We start from the raw sequence: 24,237 nt of genomic DNA on the forward strand, positions 1-24,237 counted from the left end.
CGTCCATCGATTCTCCCTCTCTCTGGCGGGCTTGTCCGAGTTTGAAGACTTCAAAATCGGGGTTTAGTTGCGGGTCAAAATGGGCGTCAAGCGGCGCCACGGCCGCATCGTAGTCATCCGCTGCCCCTGTGTTAGGCAGGTGCTTGAAGAGTTTGAAGATCTCGTTCCCTGCATAGTGGAGCAGTAAGGATCTCTTCACCGCCTGTCTGTCTGTCTGTCTGTCTCTCTTGTTGCCACAAAGTAGTTGTCTAGGCGTTCGATCCACGTCCTCCACCGGGGAGCGGATGTCGCGGGGTCTTCTACTTTGCTAAAAGGAGGCAGGACTCCTGACACTGCATGCTGGAATAAAATGCGGGTTGGCGCGGCTGCGTTGTCATCTTCCCCCATGACGTTTGGTAAGCAGAGTCTCGGGACGCTTTGGTCGGTGCACGGGAAAAGTATAGCGACACGCGCCTCTTGCCACACTCAGATGAGGCTTCCCCCTTGTCCTTCAGGACAGTCTAGCATTCAGCAATGTTCCCACGCTCCTTACTTGGCAACAGAGGCCTTCCAGACGCAGGCGTGCCCCCTCTCTCCACCTCTGGCGATGGTTTTGCCAATGCTTTATTGCAGCTGTCCCCCAGGAGTGGCCTGTGTACACATGCACCTTGGGTTGAGGCAGCCTGAAGATGCTCCCAGGTGCTGGTGTGCTCGATTCCAGTTGGGCTCAGGGCTAAAGGAGTGCCCCTGCAGTGGCGATGGCAATCTGGGCAATGTGACAGGCACCAGACACAGATTCCTGCCCCACGAGTGGGTCGCGGGAGACAGGACGGCCTTCCTCGGCCCTTGGGCTCACTGCGCAGGAGGCACGCGCCGCCCTCCCTGAGGTCGGGGTGGCGCACAGGACGAAGCCGCGGGTACGCGGCGGTTCCGGCGGCAATGTGCCGCAGCGTAGCCGCGTGTGTATAGATGCTGCGCTCTGGAGCAGAGCAAAGGTGCGAGCAAGGGTTGGGCCCCCTCCGCTTGTCACCAATGTTGTGTGGGAACTTGGTATTGTCGCAAGGCCTAAGGTTGCGCGGTAGCGCGACAGGACAGACACTCAGGCCACACAGGTTGCCGGATGGGAAGTGACGTCCCCGAGAGGCCGCCCTTCTTTTATTGGATCCCCGCAGGCCACGCCTGGCCTGCGGATGTAGGGATGCGTGGAAGGGATAAAGACTAGACCTCCCACCATTACACAGGGGAGCGAGGAACATTATTCCTCATAATTTCTGCACTTGCGGATTCCCACACAGGCGGGGTATTGGGGGTTAGTGTTCATTTCCCTTGTGGTTTCGAGAGGTGTAGCTCCTGGATTCAAGGGTCTCAGCACCATTTCTAGGTGTGCTGTCCCCTTCGCCCCACCCCTTACCTTGTTCGTGCTTGCCTATTCTCTCCCTTCCCTATCCCTACTTGTATAATTAGTTGTCCCTGTTGCTTCGCATCCCTCCCATCCACCAATTCTCCATGTTGCTGCCCTTGTCTCTTCACTGCTCACGTTGGGATTGAGGTCTGAATGTATTTTTATTACCCTTTAGGCCCTGTTGCTTCTCACATCCACTCCCCACCTCTCCATGTTCCTGCCCTACTTGCGGCAGTTATTCCTTGCATCTTCCTGGGATTACACCACTGTGCAGGCGGGCTACCTTCCGAGCACTCATTCATCGTCGGAAAATAATGGCAGTTGGAGGAACAGGCGCTCCTCCAATGAAACTAGCAGGGATCCAAGGGCTTCCGACCAAGCACTTTCAGGAGACATTTTGCTTATTTTACTCTATTCCGACCCATTCGTTTTAAATACTTTAAATAACACAAACCTATTCCAAGTCAACAGCAATATAAGGCCCACTGAGATCACTGGACAATATCGCCAACTGATTCCGACTGCACCCCAAACTCAGCTGGCTTATGAAGACAACAAGCATTCAACTCCACATAATTCAAAACACCACCACACAATTAACCCCTTCGCTGCTGGTGTCGGCCAACGGCCGTCGCGCGCAATACCTTCGTAGTGCGGCGCATGTCCGGTGGCCGACGCAGTCCCGCCCACTGCACTAAACCGCTGCACCGTGGGGGAATTGCTGCCGCGTTTAAGCGGTTAAGTGCAATGCAATTCCACAACACACAAATGCACACAGGATAATTCCATTACAAAACACATTTAAACATCACATAATTCCACACCACACAATTTAACTTCACGTCACTACACTACATGCCACATAATGACAATACATCAAATTCAACTCCACAAATTTCCACTCTACTCTATACTACATATTTCCAGTTCACATACTATCACTGCATGCAACCTAATTCCATTGTACTCCATGCAACGCAATTCAAGTACAGATAATTCCACTCCAACCTGCATAATTGCACTTCATGCCACATAATTACACTGCCCATATATCCACACAGCTCCAAAACACATAATTACACTCAACAAAATTCAACTCCTCAACATGCCCCATATTTACACTCCACATAATTCCACACTATGCCACACAATTCCACACAATGCCATACAACACAATTCAATTACAATCAATACAATACCTTACAACAAAAATACACTCCACTCCATACCACATAATTACACTCCACATATATCTACTCCATGCCACATGGCAAAATTCCAAATAAATATAATCCACACCATGCAACATTATTCCGCTCAACATAATTTCACTCAATGCCACACAATTCCACGCAACACAATTCAGCTCCACACAACTGCAATCCACTACACAAAATTCCACTCCACAACATATAATTCCACTACACACCACATACATCCAATCTGCCCCACAGAATAACACAAAATGCCACATAATTCAACACTACACCACATCTACTTAATACATACCACTCAACGCAAGTCCACTACACTTAATACCACATAATTACTATCCCCATAATTCCATTGCATACGAACGGACTGATCCAGCATTTCTCATATTGATTCAATTCAGGTCTTTCAGCACGGTTTCTTTAGCATAACTTTTCAAAAAAATGCAACCCTCAAACATATATTATTGACTTAAAAGTTCAAACTCTGAAAACACGCAAATGTGCTTATGAACAAAAAGGCAAATAGGCAGCTCTTTTCAAAACAAAGCTGGATACACTGAAATATGTCCATATAAATTTACAGGCAGAATTTGAGAATGAAGGTTTTTTTAGGAGTGGAATATTTTGCAATTTTCAGACTTGAAATTCACATTACTTGATAGCACATGTGAGAGTTTGTACATTTGACTTAAAAAAAGAGCCTGGTTCCACTTTTAAACTCCCCAATACAGAAAAATAAACGTGGATCCAGCACCCTGGCATCTGAGTCAGACTGTAGGACAGGTATAAGTTTTATATTTGTTTTGTTTTAATTTTAATGATTTTCATTAATACGAAGCAAAAGTAGAACACAACTTCAAAACCTAAAGTTTAACCAGAACCTGTGCAAGTATTAAAACATTGATGGTTTTTCTGTGATGGCTGTGGAAATGGGCGTAACAAATGTCTTTAGTGTTTTTCCTGATGACCTCAGAAGAGGTAATTACATGATCCCATCCCTTATGAGTGAGTTCTCATTCATCCTCCACTCCAGCAGCACGGCTGCAGGCATGTTGCATGTAGTTGTATTAGATGTTTTGTGGCATTATCTTTAAAACTATTAAATGGCCCACTCTTCATTGCTGCAGTCAAGTTTAGCAATATGTAGCACTTTATTTAGAGTATTCATAAACAGTATCACTTTCCCTTTGGCTTGTGGCCTTTAGAGAGCTATCTTACGGTGAGCAATGTTCGTTCAGGCGAACTCTTGTCTGGCAATATCTGCCTGGAGAGACCGTGGGTGAAGACTATTTATTCAAGTTTAGGCAGCAGAGGAGGAAAACTAGGGGCTTGTGGCAAGTGCAGACTCAAAACAGGTTACCACACACATATAAATGAATGTGTCAATATCCCCAGGGTATTATGATAACTTACTTTTTATTATACAAGTATGTTTTTCAGTAGAGTGGTAGCTTTGCTCTATTACTGTAAGAGCATGGCTCACATAGGCCACTAGAGCCCAGTCCCTGTTGTCCAAGTGGAACGTGTTTTTTTGTGAAGCATCAGCACCATGACCTAATGTGTGCCTCAGGACTGAAAGCAGATGACTCTGCAGCTGTTACACAATTGTGCGTGGAAAAGGATAGCCTCAGTAACACGTATTACGCAGGTTATTGCTGGTATAATCTCTCGTGTGCTGTTACACCGGAACACATTATCTTCGCTTAATATGCTGAAGTTTTTCTGCAGGTACTCCAAGTCTACTGAGAAATGGTATCTAGAAAATGTATGTTTAATTTGTGAGACTCACTTGCTTTTGTGAAGCATTAGTATATTGGTCTTGATGTACTTCAGGGAAGCATGCACATGACTATGGTGTTGTTACATAGTTATCACGTGGACAAGGATGCCATCAGTAACATTCATTATGCAGTTTATTTCTAATTGAATATCTTGTGTGCAGTTCTGGAAAACACACTCTTTACTTAATATGTTGAAGTTCAGGTGCTTGATCGCCGGAGCTCCACATATATAGAAAATGTAATTAAATATCTGGATAGTCATCAATCCATTGCTGGTGGTACCATTTAGGTCAATCTTTGATATTAAGTGGAGGCCTTCACTTTGGCTGCCATTGTCAAGTATGGGTGCTGGGCCAGACTGGCCATTTATCACACTTGGCTTATCCATGGGGAACTGGAACAGGAATTGGAGCCATTGGAGGGTAGGGTTTGAAGGCCTATGGCACATTGGTCACTCTCTCAATTTCCCCAGTTTTTACTTCAGAAGGCACAGCGATGGCATACACAAGGGTGTGGGGGAAAAGAGATTGAGGTAAGGGAAGGAGAGTGAAAGGAAAGAGAGAGAGGATGAGAGATAATCAATCAAACAGGATTTATAGAGTGTGGCTAATCACCTGCGAGTACAGCAAGGTGCTGAAACTTTGCTACTAAGGGATTCATTTGAACAGCCAGGTCTTGAGTCTTTTCCTGAATTCCAGAAGAAACAATGAGGCCGGTAGGTGAAGATGGAGGTCATTCCAGGATTTCACTGCGAAGTAGGAGAAGAAGCGTCCTCCACTGTTGCTTTGACGGATGTGGGGGAGGGTGTGCGAGGGAGAGGGAAGCGGAGCACGGTGTCTAGAAGGTTGATAGAAGTTCAGGTTGTAGTTGATGTATGCTCGTCCTTGATTGTGAAGACACTTGTAGGTGTGGATCAGCATCTTAAATTTCCCTCTCTTCTGAATGGGGAACCAGTGGAGCTTCTTGATGTGGGCGGTAGTATAGGTAAGTTTGGGGAGGATGAGGATGAGTCTGGCTGCTGAATTCTTTTTGGTCTGTAGTCTCTTCAGGATGTTCGTATTGATTCCTACATAGAGTGCGTTGCCGTAGTCCAGCCGGCTGGTGACTAGGGGTTGAGTGACGGTTCGTCTGGTGTTGATGGGGAGCCATTTGAAGATCTTACTGAGCATGCAAAGTGTAAGGAAGCAGGTGGAAGAGACTTGTTTGATCTGGTTTTTCAAGGTGAGCTTGCTGTCCAGGATGATGCCAAAGTTGCAGGATTGGTCTGGGTGTGTGTCCTAGTTCAGTAGGCCACCATGAGTAGTTCCAGAAGATCAGCACTTCCGTTTTGTCTGTGTTGAGTTTTTGAGAGTTGTATTCATCCATTCGGGGATGCCCATCATGTACCTGTGGAAGTTGGCTTTACTGGTGGAGGAGTTTTCTTGTAGTGAGAGAATGAGATGGGTGTCATCAGCATAGTATATGATGTTTATTCTGTGGATTCTGTCGATGTTGGTCATGTAGATGTTGAACCGTGTAGGGCTGAGGGACGAGCCGTGAGTGATGCTGCAGATGATGTTCTTGGGTTGAAAGGTGAAGGAAGGCAGGTGGATTCTCTGGGTTCTTCCAGTGAGGAAGGATGCGATCCGTTTGAGGGCGTCTCCTTGGATTCCCATATGATGGAGCCTCTTGATAAGGGTGTGGTGGGATACGGTGTTGAATGCTGCTGAGAGGTTGAGAAGGATCGGGCCGCCATTTCTCCCCAGTCGGGGAAGGTTCTGATGTCGTCAGTGGCAGCGATCAGGGTGGTTTTGGTCCTGTGGTTGATGCAGAATCTGGATTGGGAGAGGTCCAGAAGACTTTTCATCTCCAGGTGTTCTGTGAGTTGGCAACTGATTGACTTTTCGAGGACTCTGGTGGGAAGGGGGAGCAGAGAAATGGTCAGGGGTGGGTGGAGCTCGTTGAGTTACACTATGCAGAGTTGCTTAAAAACTTTGTGGAAGTCAGCAGAGTTTTGCTCCGTCCACTCACAATTAATGAAACAGCCTACTGTTACTTAAATTAATGACTGATGCTTCACGGACTAGACAGGAAACCTGTTTATATCATTCGGGCTTCCCGATTGTCTCTCAAGGCCATCGACAAAGCCACATGCCATCAAGCCACAGAGTTTTAGGGACGGGGGAGGTTCACTCTCCCCTGTACAGTATAGTGGCAGCTGGCTGCTTCCTCTGTGTAAAAAAAGTTATGGCACCCAATTGGCTGCTTACCAACTATTCTTCCGTTCATCAGAGAGAACTTCATCCTACACAGATGTCTGTTGACTTTGTTCGCTCTGTCCAGGGATGAGAGGACAGTCGGGGTGAGAAGAATGACCAGAACCCTGCACCACAAGAGAACAGAATGGGAGGGCCGAGCGGCAGTGTTGGAGAGGGACAGAAGGGCAGAATGGCGAAAGGTGGGAGGGCAGAGTGGTGAGAGGGCAGAGTGGTGGGTGGAGGGGCAAGAGGGGTGGCATGGCCGGGCTCTAGTATTGGAGAGGGACCGGAGGTCAGAGTGGCGAGAGAGATACTGAAACAGTGGTCCGGAAGGATTAAAAAGCGGCCTATGAAAAGCAACAGGGAGAGATGACACGAACAGGGCAAACAAGGAGAGAGTATAGGGGAAGTCGGGGTAGGACAGAGTGCACAGGGGTACAGAGCAGACGCTGAGATCGTGAAGGGATAGAGCACGGCTGCAGAGTGCATGCAAGGGGTACTGAACGTGCGCACAGATGGTTTGAAGCGTGTACAGGGGAGGAGAACTTTCATTGGTAATCTGCTACGAGCAGGACATTCACCTCGTTATGCACTAAATTACGCGAAGGATGCCCAGTAACAGCTCGCATCAGTTTCCGATTGAGCTTCCAGAGTGAAATCTTAGCTCAGCATCCAACGGAGGGGGCGCTGCAGGCTCGTACTTCGCCTGCTTAGGGTGCAGAATTCCATCTGCAACAGATGATTGTCATTTGGGAGCTCAAAGTCTGACTCCTCAGGGTGAGTGCTGCGGGTCCGTGACTTCCTTATCGACACAGCTGTCTTGTTTGTAAACACAGGGTACTGGGAGGATGTGAGGAGAGTGATAGGAAATGTGCCTTGCAGAAGAAGGAATACCCACTGAATCATGATTTTGTGCGTGTTCATGTATGTTCTATGGCACCCTCAGTCTTGAATTCACATCGCCCCTCCCTGTGAGTGCATTTGTTCACACTTTGAACTAATTACTAATTAATCACACTTACGTGTATAAATTCATGCTTTATGACTACATTCTTTAAGCATGAAATGTGTGCACCTATAATTGGACTTAGGTGGAAAATGGCAGTAAAAAACAGCCCCTGCTTGAGTAATATTTAGTACAGTGCACATTGTAAATAGGTGTGGGCTGGCACTGGTGCTCGGTGCCAGTAAACTCAACTACGCTACATGGGAGGCAGAGTTTTTTGCTGAACTTTGCCCTCTAAGCGGAGCGCGAAGTGAAAAAAAATCGCAAGGTCTGCCAGGGGAGCGTAGTTCACTGCCCACCCTTAGAAATGGGACAGTAGGTCTTGAATTTGCTGGGGTTTCTTGATTTCTTGAGACGGGGTTTGACCTCTGTGTGCTCCATACTTTGAGGAAGATAGCTGTGTTTATAAATGAGTTAAACATGGCGGTCAAATCTGCTGATCATTTTGCTCCAGAGGTTGAAAATGTAGTTGGCGCTCCTGAATGGATGGAGTTCATGATGGCTTTGTTGTGTTGTGTGGTTAGCTGGTGGCAGGCAGTGAGCAGGTGGTTGGAGTTAGCAGCAGGGTTTGCATCCATGGGTGTGAGGAGGATGAGGGTGTTAGCGGTGGTGGTTTGTGGCCCGAAGTATTTGTTGATGGTGGAGATCTTGCCATGGAAGACGTCGCCAGGTTGTCACAGAGTTCTTGAGAAGAGCCGATAATGTTTTCGGTGGCTGAGGGGTTGGAGCTCTCCTTGATTATGTTGAAGAGTTCTTTGCTGTGGTTAGACCTGGCTTTGATGCAGTTGGCTGGGGGGGCACCTCTTCGCCTCTTTCAGTAATTGGTGGTATTGGTTGAGGGATGGCTTGAAGGTGGCCCGGTCTGTGGGCTGCTTGCTGATGTGCCATTTCCTTTATAGTCGCTTGCAGGGGCATTTAACGGTTCTCAGTTCCATAGTGTACGAACTGGCCTGTTTGGTGGGTCTCATAGGTTTGGTGGGCTTGAATGCGGTGACTTTCACCACAATGGGTGATCTAGGCGGAGAAGTTCTTGACAGCCTGTTCTAGGTTGGTTGCGGTGTCAGTGTTGGGGGTTTTGAGGGTGTCGGTCCACCGGCTCTCTCATACTTTGTTCCAGCTGTGATGTGAAGTGCTGGGAGGTTTGGTGGTGGTGCCGGGGGATCCTGTGACGATGAAGTGGACAATGTGTGGTCTGTCCAGATGAGTTTGGTAACAGTGCTGTACTTCACTCTGTCACTCGCTGTCAAGATGGCGTTGAGCATGTGTCCTGTGTAATTTGCAGGGTCAGTGACTAGTTGGGTGAGGCCAATGTTGTTCATACTTTTGAGGAGGTTGGTGGTGTTGGTGTAGTTGAGGTCATCGAGGTGTAATTGAGGTCCTCACGGAAGATGTAGTGTTTGGAGTTGATGGCGAGTGGGGCAATGTATTTGGGGATGGAGTCGCAGAAACTGGGGCATGGTCCTGGAGGTCTGTAGGCAAGGGTGCATCTGATGGTGGTTTTGCAATCAATTTGGAGTTGGAAATTGAGGTGTTCCATGATTGGGGTGGTTTCGTCTGCGGCGGTAGTGCAGTGGATAGTTTCTTTGTGGATGATGGCGATTCCACCTCAGTTTTTGTTAATCCGGACCTGATGTGCTATCTTGTAGTCATTTGGAGTTGCTGAGGCGATGTTGGGAGTGGATGCCGGGTTGAGCCAGGTGGTGGTGAGGAAGATGGGGTTGGGGGTGAGGGAGGTGATTGTGCCCAGGATCTTGGTAGCGTGCTTGCAGTGTGATCATGCGCTGAACAGGGGGCAGTGGAGTTGTCCTAAAACAGTTGTAGTTGTCGATCATTGTGTGCGTGGGTGTTCCATTCTTGCTGGAGAAGTGACAGTGTCAGCAGGAAAAGGGTCCTACGATTGGTTGTGGAGAGGTGCGGCAGCCATTTTTGTGGTGGAAGGACCAAGGTTCCTGAAACTGGAAGCGGTCCTGGCACAGACGGGCTTGCGTTTGGCATGCCAATGGCATGGCCTCAATTAAGTAGGTCCTGGGAGGAGGGAGGGGTATTGGGTGGTGGGGAGCGGGGCGGGAAGCGGGAGAGAGATGCGGAAGGGAAAAGCGGCATGAAAAAGCTGCACAAAAAAGCAGTGGAAAAGCGAGCTGGTGTAGAAACAACAGAAATTAAACAAAGGCAGTACAAAACTAGGCAAGTTTAACAAGATTAAACAAAGATGAGTTTAACAAGGTTGAGGACAATAAGAAAGTGAACAATTCAGTGACCAGGGAGGCAGCGAAGCAGCAAGGAGGGGCTATCATGAAGGATCTGAGATAAACGAGAGGAAGTAGAGAGAGAGAGGAGAGGTGGAGAGAAACAGAGTGAATAGATGGTAAGAGAGAAAAAGAGAGAGAGAAAGAATGGAGGAGAGCTAGTTTGAACATTTTTGTCAGGACTACTTTTGATTCTCAGGCTGGCCCTGCATGAGTGTAATGTGATGCTCCGGCTTGATTACATTTTAAGCCATACATATACTCACAGACACACAGACCTCTTCTAGTTGCTTGGGTTTGGCATCAGCAACAGACATCGAAAACGATGAAGGAGCAACGTTGGGACCAGCAAGGTCCAAGGGACTCACCAAGGGCAGGAGAGTCAGAGCAGGCTGTGAGCAAGCAGGGGAGCCCACGAAGCAGGAGAAGACCCTTGAGAGGACCTACAAGGTGAAGACACAGGATTCGCAAGAGGACCGTGAGCAGCTCAACAAAGATCAAGGCCCACTGTACAGAAGATGTGGTGAGGATGAAGATCTTGGCAGGAAGAGAGGCTAGAGGCTGGAGCTTCTTGTAGCCTGAAGATCTCTGGAGTGTGGAGCCAACAAGCCTTGGCAACAGCAAGTCGGCGCAGTGCATAGGCTTTTGGTCCCAGCGGTTCCGACGAGGGATACTGACCACAAAATTACAGGGAGGACAGTTCAGGCCTTAAGTGAGTTGCAGAACTACCACCTGTGTTGCTGTGCCTTTCCAAATCAATGGGACGTCAGGAGCAGCAGACCAGTCCGCTTTGATGTGGTGCCTGCAGATGCAGGGGAGTGGCTCCTTCACTCCAAGGGAGATTACTTTGGGTGTCCTTGATGCCCACAGGTCTGTTCAAAGACCCTGGAAGAAGCACAGACACAGACGATGAAGAAGACTTGCAGAACAGCAAGACCAGGAGCAGCAGGAGACTTCCTTGGTGCAGTCTTGGTTCCAGGTGAAGTCCAGCGAAGTCCAAGTGCCCAGATGTTTGAAGAGCGACTTGGTTTCAGGTTTGAGTCTTGTCCCATGATGAATCTGAGGACCCACCCACAGGTAAGCCCTTTTATACCCTAATAAAGAGGATAGGATGACTCAGGGGTCCCTTCCAGAGGAGGAGCTGGACAGAGGGGAGGATACTCCCATTTCATTTGTTCAGTTTCACACCAGACTAGGAGCCAAGGGCTCCCAGAACTGGTTCAAACTAGAGTATGCAAAGAGGACACCAATGTGCCCTTCAAAGTAGTATGGTGGCGTTAGCTAGCGCCTCCCTGTGACAGGAAACCTATTGTTCTAACTTCCTCTGCTCAAGATCAGCTCAGCAGAAGGAGGGCAGAATTGTGTCTGAGGTCGGCAGCGCCACTAGCTTGCTGGCAGACCCTGTAAGGTTGTAACCGGGACTACTGGGTGCTTCCCAGAGGAGCCCCCTCCAGTGTATGGAATCATACCTAAAACACTGGTAACAGTGTTTTGGGGTATGATTTCAGTATGTTTGATACCAAACATGAACCCAGGTACAGCACAACCAGTATATAGTTAGCCATCCCGTAATGATGCATGGCCACTATATGTATCAAAATGGCTGACTACATTTACAAAGCCTGGAGAATCGACTTCGGGGTTTGTATGGGGTGTCCTGCTCATGCAGGGGCACCCTCACACTTATAACCCAGCACCCTGACTTCAGGATAGAAAGGCCTGCTTTAGGGGTGACTTATACGTTTAAAGTGTAGTGACCTCAGATATAAGGAAACGTATATTGTATTGTACTGTATTGGAATTGCATTTGTATAGTGCTTACTACCCTATACGAGGCATCAAAGTGCTTTTTTTGGCGAGTAGCACGCTACTCCGTGACCCATAGAGGATTAGTGTTGAATTAGTATAGTGATACATGCAAGTAAACTTTAAGTGCTGGATAGGTTAGTCAGTTATATGGATTCGGAAGGATAGAAGAGGAAAAAAGATTTGTATTTATATAGCGCTTGTTACCCCTGATGGGGTGTTGAAGCACACTACTCCGGAAACCCATTAAGGATTAGTGGTGAATTAGTATGGTGAACTATTAAAGTAATTTGAGTGGTGGATATTAGTCAGTTATTTGGAATGAGAAGGATAGCGTAGGGATAGAAGGGGAAGAAAGGTTTGCATTCATATAGCACCTGTTACCCCTGATGGGCGTTGAATCACTTTTCTGGCGAGTAGCACGCTATTCCGGAACCCATAAAGGATTAGTGTTGAAAATTAGTACAGTGAAATATGAAGTTATTTTAGTGGTGGATATGTTATTCATTTATTTGGATAGAGAAGGGTAAGTGGCGGTATAGAAGAGGGAAAGAGGTTTGTGTTTATATAGCGATTGCTACCCCTGATGGGGTTTTAAAGCGTTTTTTTGGTGAGTTGCACGGTACTCTGGAACCCATAAGGATTAGTGTTGAATTAGTATGGTGAAACATGAAATTAATTTGAGTGGTGGATATGTTAGTCAGTTATTTGGATTGAGAAGGGTTGGGGAGGGTTCGAAAAGGAAAGAAAGGTTTGCATTTATATAGCGCTTGTAACCCTGATGGAGTGTTGAAATGCTTTATTGGCGAGTAGCACGCTACTCTGGAACCCATAAAGGATTAGTGGTGAGTTAGTATAGTGTAATATGGAATTTGAGAAGTGAACATGTTAGTCTGTTATATTGATTGAAAAAGATAGTGGAGGGGTAGAAGAGTGAAAGATTTTTTTTTTAGGTCATAGCAGTAGGAGGAGGCTTTTGGATGAGTAAAAAGGGTTTTCGGAGGGGAAGAGTAAGAGGGAAGAGTTTAGAGAGGTTTGTGTTGGGGATCAGTATAGTATAAGAGGTGTCAGATGATGCAAGGAGTAGTAGAGTAGGAGAGAGTCTAGAAATTATTATTTTGGGGATCATAGTAGTGGTATGGGGTTTGGGATAAATGCAAGAGTGGATGTAGAGGATATATTGATAGATGTATAGGGTGAGAGATAGGGTAGTGCATTGGAAAGAGTAGTAGAAAGTAGTTTGAGATGAGTCAGAAAGTTGGGCTAGAAGATATATTGAGAGAATAATAGGCTGAGAAATAGGGTAGTGCATTGGAAATGCCAAATTAGAAGAAAGTGATAAATATATAGATCCATAAGTACATTGAAAGTATATAGATGCAAAAAGAAGGTAAGTATATGTAGATTAAAGATATTTATAGAGGTACAGGATGAGAAATAGGGTAGTGCATTGGATATGCTTTTTCAGGAGAAAAGTAACAGACACACAGATCCAAGTAAATGGAGGTACATAGATGCACAATGGAAGCAAGTACATGTAGACCAAAGATGATTTTTTTTTAAACAACATAATTATTCTACATGTTTATACGAAGCAATACACAAAGATAGGTACATATCTATAGTGAAAATAAATGCTTATATACAGAGGGATATGCTTTAAATTTCTGTTTGCTTATGGTGCTTATGTGGGGAAGAGCCAATTCCTGAGTAGTTTTCTGAAGGTAAGGTGGTTGTCGGTGAATCTCATGTTGGGAGGTAAAGAGTTCCATAGCATGATCCCATTTCATGTATTGCTTTGTGGGTGATACAAAGTAGCTTGAACGTGGGTCATCTGGCAACCGGTAACCAATGCAGGGCTTTCAAGGCAGGTGAAATGTGGTCTCACAGTTTGATATGCAAGAGTAGTCTGGCAGCCTAGTTCTGAATCCGTTGTAGTCTTTTCATGGTTGTTAACCTCTTCAGTGCTGCGCGAATTTCGCTGCAGTGCTGAAGGGTCATAAATCATATTGACTCATGACGGAAATGTTCCGTCATCAGCACCGGAGCACCGACGCTGATGACGGAACCGTTCTGTCATGAGCATGGAAGGAGTTAAAGGTGATCTGTGGTAGAGGCTATTGGCGTAATCCAGTTTGGACAGAACAAGGGAGATGGTAGCTTGGACTTTGTGTGGAAATCCCAAATGAGGGAAAATTTGTTGCAGCGTTTTATAGTGACAAAGCTTGATCTTGCTAGTTTGTCCACTTGGGCATTGATCAGCAGCCTGGGGTCCATGGTCATTCCGAGGTTTCTTACTTCTTTCAATACTTTAGGTGGTGATCCCAGTTCATCAGGCCAGTCGGCAAGCGGGTCATAATGTTTCCAATCACCGCACGTGAATATTTCCGTTTTGGAAGCATTCAATTTGTGATGACTCCAAGTCACCCACTGATCCACGGCTCTGAGACAACTGAAAATTGGGGATTTTCCAATATCTTTGGCGCATTCCAGTTGAAGGAGTATTTGCGTGTCATCTGCATAGTTATAGCAAGTGAGGTGAAATTGATTGATCAGTTCCGGTAATGACTTCATGTAGATGCTGGAAAGAAAGGGCGAGACGATAGAGCCCTGAGGGACCCCTGCTTTTATGGAGTAGGGTTTGGACGAGACAATTGGGGTATGGATGACATTAGTTCTGTTTCGAAGGCAGGACGCAATCCAGTCTCAAGCAGTTCCCTCTATGCCGGCTTCATAGAGTCTTTGTTTCAGAGTGTCATGGTCAACCGTGTCAAAGGCAGCCGAGAGGTCCAAGAGGAGTAGCGCAGCAACCCCGTTGCAGTCTACTGTATTCTTCAGGCCATCCCAGATGGCAAGGAGGGCAGATTCAGTGCCTCTTGCCGGACTGAATCCTGTTTGGAAGTCTGAAAGTATGTCATTCTCTTCAATGAATTGTGACATCTGGGTGAACGCTGCACTGTTTATCAATTTGCCCAGGAAAGATCCATTTGTAAGGGGTCTGTAGTTGTCAGGGTTCAGCGGGTCCAAGTTTGTTTTCTTCAGTAAAGGGCGTATTTGTGATTTTTTGAGTTCTTCTGGAACATTCCGGTAGTTAAGGAATCATTGATGATTCTTCTTACTGGGGAGGCAGCAGAGGTTCTTAAAATAATTGTCTTGAAAGTTTGTCGTGGACAGGGGTCAGAAGGGCTACTGGCAGGCCTGCTTGCTTTGACCAGGGCCATAAATTCATTGTCTGAGATGTGTTGGAAGGAACGGAGAGCCTTGGTTAGAGTATTCTTGGATTGTTGTTTTGTACAAGGGTTAGTGCTGGTGCTTTGTTTCTGTTTTAAGTACGAGTCCAATGTGTCTTCTTTGTCCGTGTATTGATTTGCCAGTTTGTCTGTGAAATTTTGCGTAATAGTATGAGTTTCTTCTAGGCAATTTGGTTTGCGAAAATCTTTGAGTATTTTATAGAATTCTTTATTTGCACATTTAGCATTTTTAATTCTGTCTGAATAGTCCCTTTTCTTAGCTTTTTTTATATCTGACTTGTATAATCTGTTAATTTTCTGTAGACAAAGTTTGTCTTGTTTGGCGTTTGTTTTGAGCCAGGTATGCTGTAGCTTTCTAATTTGTTGTTTTACGTCTTTTATTGCTATGTTTCTCCAAAGAGCTTTTTTTCATTTGTTCTATTGTGTGGTTTTGAGTGGTATCAGGATATCAAAAGCTTCCTGTAGCCACTCATATAGATTTTGAACAGAATTGATTGTTTTCAGATGTGTACTGGATGTTAGTTGTGTTTCTAAGTGTTCCAAATTGAGTTTGTTCTGCAGCCGATAGATGGATGGAAATAAGGTAGTTTTAGGTGAGGCGCTTAGTGTTGTTTTATGTTGAAAAGCAAGCAAGTGGTGGTCTGACCATGTAACCGGAGTTATAGTTTCAAAAGTAACTAGTCCAGTATTAGCAAACATTACATCTAGGATATGTCCAGCGATGTGCGTGGGTTTGTGGACAATCTGATGCAGGTTCAGTGTATCTAGGCCAGTGATTATTGTTTTTGGATGGGTCATATTGAGTTTGTCAAACTAAATGTTGGGTCACCCAGAATGCATTGGTTGGAGTGTATTGTTATCAGGTTTGAAACTGTGTCTAGAAGTGCGTCTGGGAATGTCGCCTTGCTAGGTGGAGGTCTGTAAAGGAGCAGGAAGTTAAAGGAGGAAGACGGTGTAGGATTGCATCTTGTTAGAAGAACCTCAGTTCTTTATGCAGATGTTGTCAACTTTAGTGATATGCAATGTTTGCCTGACGACAACAGCTAGACCACCTCCTTTTTTGCCTATACGATTTTGGGTGATCATTTGATAGCCTAGAGGAACTTCTTCATGCAGGACTGGAGCCATATCATCTCCCAACCATGATTCAGTTATGAATAGTATGTCTGGTTTTGCATCTGTGAGAAGGTCGTAGATGTGATGTTTGTTTTTAGAGAGGGATCGATCATTTATTAGTTGACAGTTTAGAGAATGGCCTTTTTGATAGTGAGACTTTGTTTTGTAGAAGAGTGATCAGTATTGTGTGGGTTTGTAGCGGGTGTGTTTTTAGTGCTGGCATTAGCTTGTATAAGGATAGCAATCGTGTAGCTGTACTGTATCGTGTTCCTCATCTAGCATGCTAAGAAGGCATTTTGATGGGTCTGTGTGTGTGTATGTGGTTGCGATGGTGTTTGAGAGTGAGTTGGTGTGCTGTGTTCTTTTCGTGGTGTAATATTGTTGTGCAGTAGACATGGGGAAGCAAAGTTTTGAGGTGCGGCACGTTGCTGGTTGCGTGTGCTTAGGGCAGAAGGTGTATGAGTCAAGGGTGGTGGTGCTGCATGTGGGTCATGTAGTAAGGTTCTATATTGTCCATTGGATGAGAGGCGATTAGAAGAGAGATGCTGTGTTGCTGTTTCTGTGTTAGGTGTGGTGTAAGAGAGAAAGCATGGCATTGGAGTTTGTTCCTCTGTGTGGTTTGAAAGGTGTGTGTATGTTTGTATTTTGTGATGGTAAGTATTATGAGGTGTTGCACTTTGAGGATCTTGTGCTGGTGAGCGTGATATATATTGTTTTTGAGGAGTAGTGAAGATAGGTGCTGGTGTATTTGTTTCATGCATTGGATTTAGTTGTATAGTATTGTTTGTGAGAGGAGGTTGTAAGGCAGAGGGGGTGGTGATGTGTTTATGAGTAGAGTGTATGTTGTGTGTAGGAGGGAATGATGTAGAGGTAAGAGTGTTTGTCTTAGACGGGTTTGTTGCAATAGTTAAAAAGTGTGGTGATGTGCAGTGTATGTGTTGTGTGTTAGTGTTATTATGGTAGAAGGAAGAGGAGGGTGTTGGTTGGACAAATGATGGAAGGCTGATTATATGTTTGTTAGTTATAAAAGGTGGTCTGTTAGGACTAATTAGAGCATGTGTCTGGATGGATGTAGTTATGTATAGTGTTGAATGGCATTGTGTTAGTGATGAGTGGATTGGTTAGTGGTATAGGATAGAGTTGTGTACTGTTTGTAGGTGAAGGTGGATATGTGTGGTAGTTGGGATAGAAGGGTGTTTAGATGTGGTTTGATTGGTTTTGTAGTGTATGCTGGTACATCTGTTTGTGCATAGGGTTGTGTGTGGTGTACATGTGATGTGAGTGTGTTACCCTGTTTGTGGATGTGGATGGTGTGGGGTGGGTATTAGTTAATAGAAACATGGGGAGCATTTCTGGCCCTGGCCCCGACCAGTTTCGAACAGGCTCAAACAGGCAACTGCCCTTGTCCTCTCCACCCTTAGCCACGGCGCTCAGGCTGAGACGTCCTAAACCCTGGCCTTTTACAGCGCTAGTAATCGGGTGACCCCTCCAGCCAATGGGAACCCTAGCCCTAACAGTATCCAATCACAACACTACCCCTAAAATCTGGAACCAGTAGGAGACCAGGACCTTACAGCTAATCTTAGCCCTAGTCCAAACAAACAATCAGTTTAAAAACCCTGATCTCTACATCCAATAGAGTAGTCCCAACCCAAGTCCAAACAACCAATGGCACAGGAAGCCCTAGTCCCTACTTCCAATAGAAAGCCAAACCCTAATCTTAGTGCCACACCTAGTCCAGCAACCAATCACACCAGAAGCCCTAATCGCTACTTCCAATTAAAGGCCTAACCCTAGCCCTAGTCCCACCCTAGTCCCAACAACCAATAACACAGGAAGCGCTAGTCCCTACTTCCAATAGAAATCCTAACCCTAGTCCCAACCCTACATTGATGGGATCACAGACCCAGAAACCAATCAAATACTCAACCAATTAGGACACTAACTCTAATCCAATAGAAATACCAGATACAACCACCAATCAGTGTACACATGTACCTAACAATAGCAGACTATATAAGGTCCCAGCTACCTCAGACAAAGTTTGCTGGGCAGGGAGTTGGAATCTGCTGCTCTATTCAGAAATCTCCTAGGAGACAGACAGGCTCAATCCACATTTTGGACTTCTGCAGGTAAGGGCCTAACAAACTTGTCCTCCAACAATACTGTTTGAATACAACTTTACTCCCTCTCCTGGCCAAGAAACGAAGTGCACAGTTAAGTACAGTTTAAACAGCACACAGCAGATTACTGCTGTCTCAGAGCACCCTCTGATATAGACTAGCCCTGTTGCTGGGTGGGGCAAGGGGGGGACTGGTTTCACTGACTTGTTAACACAAAATGGTGTCTGGGGTGCACTGCATAACATCCAGGTCTTAGCACAGAGCAAAGGAGAAATTTGGAGGGAAATGAGAGGAAAAAACTACAGAGTTCGGACTGCAGATCCCACAATTCAAGAGGTTAAATGGAGCAGTCATGGGCAGGAAAAACCATAAGTTTAAACACAAAACAGGTGATAAATTATGCAATCATGGGCAGTTTAAAGGTACAATTTTAAACTGTAACAGCCATAGGCAAAGACAGTTAAAGAGACTTTTTTTACAAAAGGAAAAATGATGCAATCACAGGTAGGGAAAATCATTTTTTAACTTTTTTTAGGAAGAAGACAGCACTAGTCTTCCTCCTTATCACTGGATTCTGCTCACTGCAATCTGAGGCACAGGTAGGCTGCATCTCATAAGTGGTGCTAGCACCAGCTTACACAGGCTGCAATGGCAAGCCTGTAGTGACAGTTTGATTGGTCTCTCATAGCTGGCATAATACATGTTGAAGCCCATGGAAGACCCCTGGTGTACCTATGCCTTGGGTACCTTAGTACCATACATTAGGGACTTATAGGTGTACACCAGTAGCCAATTGTGGAGGTACAGAAGTACTTACCATGTCAAATTTAGGGAGGAAGCACAGTGAAAGTCAAATTTAGGGAGGAAGCACAGTGACCGGGGTACTGATTAGCTGGACCCCAGTAAGACTAGTAAAAAAAACATACTGACACCAGCAAAAAGTGGGGGTAACCATGGAAGCAGAGTCTACTTTCCTCCATACCTAAAACCAAAAAGTGATTTACAACCATTTTAGTGGTGGTGGACCATCTCAACAAGGTGGCACATTTAATTATCTTGAAAAAATTACTGACGGCTCGAAATCTGGCTAATGGTTTTCTTCAAACGATTGTAAAACTACATGGTATAGCATCAGTGCTTATCACTTATCAGGGTAATCAACTAATCTCATATTTTTGGAGGAATCTAAGTAGGACCATGGGAATTGATTCTCGAGTATCTTCAAGCAACCATCCACAGACAGATGGCCAAACCGAGAGGGTGAACAAAAGTCTGGAACAGTATTTACGTTGTACTGTGGATAGCCACATTCACATTCATTTTAAGACATTTATCCACAGGATATTTCCATACCTATTGTGTATAAGGACTTAGGCCCACAGGCATCAAACAGAATTGCATTCGCAAACGGTGCAAATCGCAAAATTCGGCCGTTTGCGAATGCAATTCTTTGTTTTGGGATGCATTAACCTTTTTTGTTTTTTCGCAATTTAAGAAATCGCAAATTATTTGTGATTTCTTAAATTGCGATTGCATTTAAGAAATCGCAATTTTGCGATTTCTTAAATGCAATGCATTATCTGAAAAAGTTTGCGAATTCGCAAATTAGAAGTGTTAAATTAGCATGAAGTCAAACTTCATGCTAATTTAAGAAAAGTTTCAAAAATGCACAAAAGTGCATTTTTGACACTTTCATTTTACATTCACACATGCCCTTGGGCATGTATGTGTGAAAAATGGACTGTAAGTTACATTTCTGGGGTGCAGGGGGGGGTCCTTTGGACCCCCCCTGCACCCTAGAAATTGCATTCTCATTTTGCGATTCCTTAATTGCGCATCGCAAAATGAGAATGCCTTCCCAATGATTCCTATGGGCAATGGAAATTGCAAATAAGAAAAAATTAGAAATCGCAAAAAAAAATTGCGAAATTTTAAAACATAGGTATTTGAGATTCCTAAATTGCGATTCCTTAATTTTCGCAATTTAGGAATCGCAAATACCAACAATGATGCATGTGGCTTATAATTCCCAAATTAGGGGATACCAAGCTCAAAAAGTAAGATTCCAGCAGCAGACAAACTTTATAAAGAGCTAGCCAAAATACATTTGTCAGCTCAAGAGCACTTTATGCCGAGCAACATAGGAAAGAAGCCCCACAATACAAAGAGCAGTTCGGGTCTGGTTAGCCACAAAAAATTTAAAACTAAAAGGCAAAAACAAACTCCAACCCAAAAATATAGGGATATTGTCCATCTCTAAAATAATAAAACCAGTAGCAGTTAAGCTGAGCTTGCCAGCAAATATACTCATCCACCTGGTTTTCCACGTTTCTCTAGCGAAACTGGCAGACACAGGAACTAAACCTCATACTTAACTCATCTTTCTCCAGTCCTGGTAGATGGCCACATAGAATTTGAACTTAAAAGCATTTTAGATTCCAAAAGGATACATGGAAAACTGTTTTACCTCCTTGATTGGTAAGACCTTGGTCTTGAAAGTAGAACTTGGGAACCCCTTAGTCATATTCATGCCCCAAGACTTCTTCGTTGTTGCCACACACAACACCCAGACAAGCCCAAACCTGTTGAGAGGGATTAGGGAGGGGTATACTGTCAGGAAACCAATGCACACAAGACACATACTTACCTTTGATCATGTAAGACTGCAGATGAAACACAAGACTGGCGGCTGTTGGAACTGGCCCTTCTAGCAAGATCATCCTCAAACTTTTTGCTTCCTCCTCCCTTATTTTTCCTGACCAGTGGCTGTTGGCAATAGGACTCTGCGCACTTTACCACTGCTGATCAGTGCTAAAGTGCATATGCTCTCTGTGTAAATTGTTATTATGATTGGATATACATGATTGGCATATTTGTATCACCATGAAGTCCCTAGTAAAGTGCACTGGGTGTGCCAGAGCTGGTGATGACAAATGCTACTAGTGGGCCTGCAGCACTGATTGTGCCACCCACATGAGTAGCCCTAAAATGGTGTCTCAGGGCTGCCAGGCCTAACCCTTCCCTTTTTGTGCACATTGGTCACCCCTATGGAAGGCCCAAGGTACCCCCCTGGGCAGGGTGCAGTGTATGTGAAAGGTAGAGCATGTACTGATGCAGGTGAATGCTCTGGTAGTGAATTACAACCATTTTCGTTTTTCACTGCTGCAAGGCTATCTTGCTCCATAGGCTATCATGGGGGATGCTGGCTACAGTGGCTACCAGCATTTCGTCCCATAGGAACAAGATAGGACATAACAGTCTGGTATCCCTGAACTCAGAATTTAATAACACATCTTTTAGGAAAGGTGGTTTTTAACTCCTGTGTTTGAGAATAGCACTTTTAGAAAGTTGATGTTCTCTTGTCTGACCTTCCTGTGTGCCTTGGCCTGTTTGTGTATTGACTGTTTGGTTTGAGAGTGACAGGGGCTGGGGATTCCCCAGGAGGCTGGCTGAGTCAGCCCTAGGCTGAATGACTGCATTTGCAACTTGAGTAGTGGGAGGAGATAGCACCTGAGCCTGAATAGGACTGTGCCCACCCCCACAGTGCTGGCTCCACCCCCTGTGATGCGTCTGATGTCTCTGCCCTGCACTGTGAAAGGAGAGAAGGAATCATGTCAACAAAGCGCTCCAGGGCTGTGCTTTCTCTCCACAATGCTGGCTCCACCTCCTGCTGGGCGGCTGACAACCCTGCCCCTCTCTCTGAAAGGAAGGGGGAGGCCAGGAAAACAAAGTGCTCAAGGAACACCCAGAACTGGTTCAGACCGGGCTCAGAGCCCTCCTTCAGAAAAGGAACAAAGACTTTTAGGGGTATAAGTACAGGACCCCTGACTACAGAAAATTAGATCATCCTAGAATCAAGAAGGAACCTCTGCCAAGCAGAAAACTGAAACTGAAGAAGGAAGATTGTCCAGCTGTTGCTCTGTTGGATTGCCCTGCTGTTGCTCTGCTGCCAAGGAGAGGGGAAGGACTTTGCTTTGTGCTGTGTCCCCTTGCTTGAAGGAATCTCCAAGGGCCTGAGAAGGGCTGGCTCCCTCTTCTGAAGTCCCAGGAACAAAAGGACTTCACCCCCAGCTTCCCCTGAGCTCTACTGAGAGGATTATGTCCTTCCTGGAGTGCTTGGCCCATGTGTGGTGCCTCTGGAAGTTGTACCTGTGTTGGGAAGCTGGAAACTAAGCTTGAGCGACTTTACTACAGAAAAGTTATTGCATCGCTTGCTGCGGAGCGCATCCCCGACAGTGCGAGGAAATTCCCGTTGCTACGAAGGTCGAGATCGTCGCAGCGCCTGTTGCCGCTGTCAGAGCCGTCGCATCCTTCGTATTGCGGGAGGCACCTGATCGGTGTGGGAAGTCTAACATCGCTGCGAGTGTCGTCGCAGAGCCTGTTGTCACTGGGTGAGATCGCCGCACCGCCTGCTTGCGGACCGCATCACGTCGCTGCGAGAGTCATCGCCGAAGCCATCGCATCGAGGAGCTGCGAGAGAGAAGATCACCGCTGGTCCGCGCATCGTCGCCCCGGAGATCGTCGCAACTCCAAAGATCGTCGCATCGTGCCTTTGCGTGAGCAAACTTCCTACGGAACCTACGCAACGGAATCCATACAAGTGGCCTTCCTCCCCATACAGACCGGATTCGTCGCAACACGCCCGCTGCTGCAGCGGGGCTGTCGCATCGCCTCCCCACGGTCTCAGGAGCAACGCATCGCTTGTTTTCTACCGCACCAGTTTCTGCTTTTGAAACTTTGTCGCAACTAAAGGTACTGTGAGCTAAACGTGACGCAACTGTGAACTTTTCACGTACTGTGGATTCTTTTATCGCAACCTAAAGAATTTTGATCGCAATCTAAAGAACTTTATCGCAACCTTAAGAACTCTTTTGAAACAATATTCTTGAACTGTGTATGTTGGAATTTTGTTGTTTTGGTCTTGTGTAGTTTAGATTAAATACCTTTATTTTTCTAAACTGTTGTGGAGTCAGTTTGTGGTGTTTTCACTGTGTTACTGTGAGTGTTGGTACAAATACTTTACACATTGCCTCTGGTTAGCATAGACTGCTCGTCCCAAGCTACCTAGAGGGTGAGCAGGGGTTATCTCAGAGGGTTTCCTCCTTACCCTGACTAGAAGCAAGGGTCCCTATTTGGACAGTGGTACCTACCCCTGCCAACTAGAGACCCCCATTTCTAACATTGGTGGCAGCGGTGGGATTTGAACTTGTATTTGTACTAGACCCACAGTGATTGGTGTACATCACTAGTGAGTGCAGACCACTAAGCCACCACATACTACATTTTTTTTACTTTTGGTTCTATTTTTGATCATAACCCTGAAAGTATCCAAGCATCATGTCTCAGAATGGTAAATCAGCAAGTAATGTTGCAGAACTGGAGTTTGATATTGAAATGTTAAGTGATTACAAAGTAGGTCAACTCAGGCAGTTCTGCAGGAATTTTGGATGCCCCATGAAGCGCTGCTCCAAGAAGGAGGAGCTACAGTAGGCCTTAAGGGCCTGGTGGGAGACCAAAGAGGCTGGGGAGACAGATGATGCAGAAGTGGATGAGGATTCACAAAGGAATGGTTTCAGGCCGCAGGATCTGCCTGTGTCCAGAGCAGCCTCAAGGGCTGGCAGCAACCATTCAGCTGAAAGTTTTCCCCAGAGGAGTTGGAGGAAAACCAAAGGGCTAGAGAACCTAAGTTAGAAATGTTGAGGCTTGAATTGAAGATAAAGCAAATGGAGGAAGAGAGAGAAAGGGTGGCGGAGGAGAGCAAAAATGCCCGTGCCCTGGAGGAATTGAAATTGACCTTGGCCCATGAATTAACAATGAGGAAGCTTGAGTTGGAGCTCAAGAGGCGTAAGGCCATGAGGGTCTCAGCTGAAGAAGAAACATGGGTAGCTCAAGAGGTGAGCTTTTCTGAGTTGGAGGTGGAGCCCAGCTCAGATGGTGGCAGCATGATTATGGTATCTAGTGCTGAGGGAAAGGTACAAACACCCAGAGATGTGGCGCCTGACTTGAGGGAGGGGGTTAACATACACCAGGGGGTTCAGCTTTATGATGTAGTTCCAGTAGAGTGCAGTGTCCCTGA

The sequence above is a fragment of the Lissotriton helveticus genome, chromosome 1_1, assembly GCF_964261635.1.
Source record: "Lissotriton helveticus chromosome 1_1, aLisHel1.1, whole genome shotgun sequence".
In the NCBI taxonomy this organism is placed as follows: domain Eukaryota; kingdom Metazoa; phylum Chordata; class Amphibia; order Caudata; family Salamandridae; genus Lissotriton; species Lissotriton helveticus.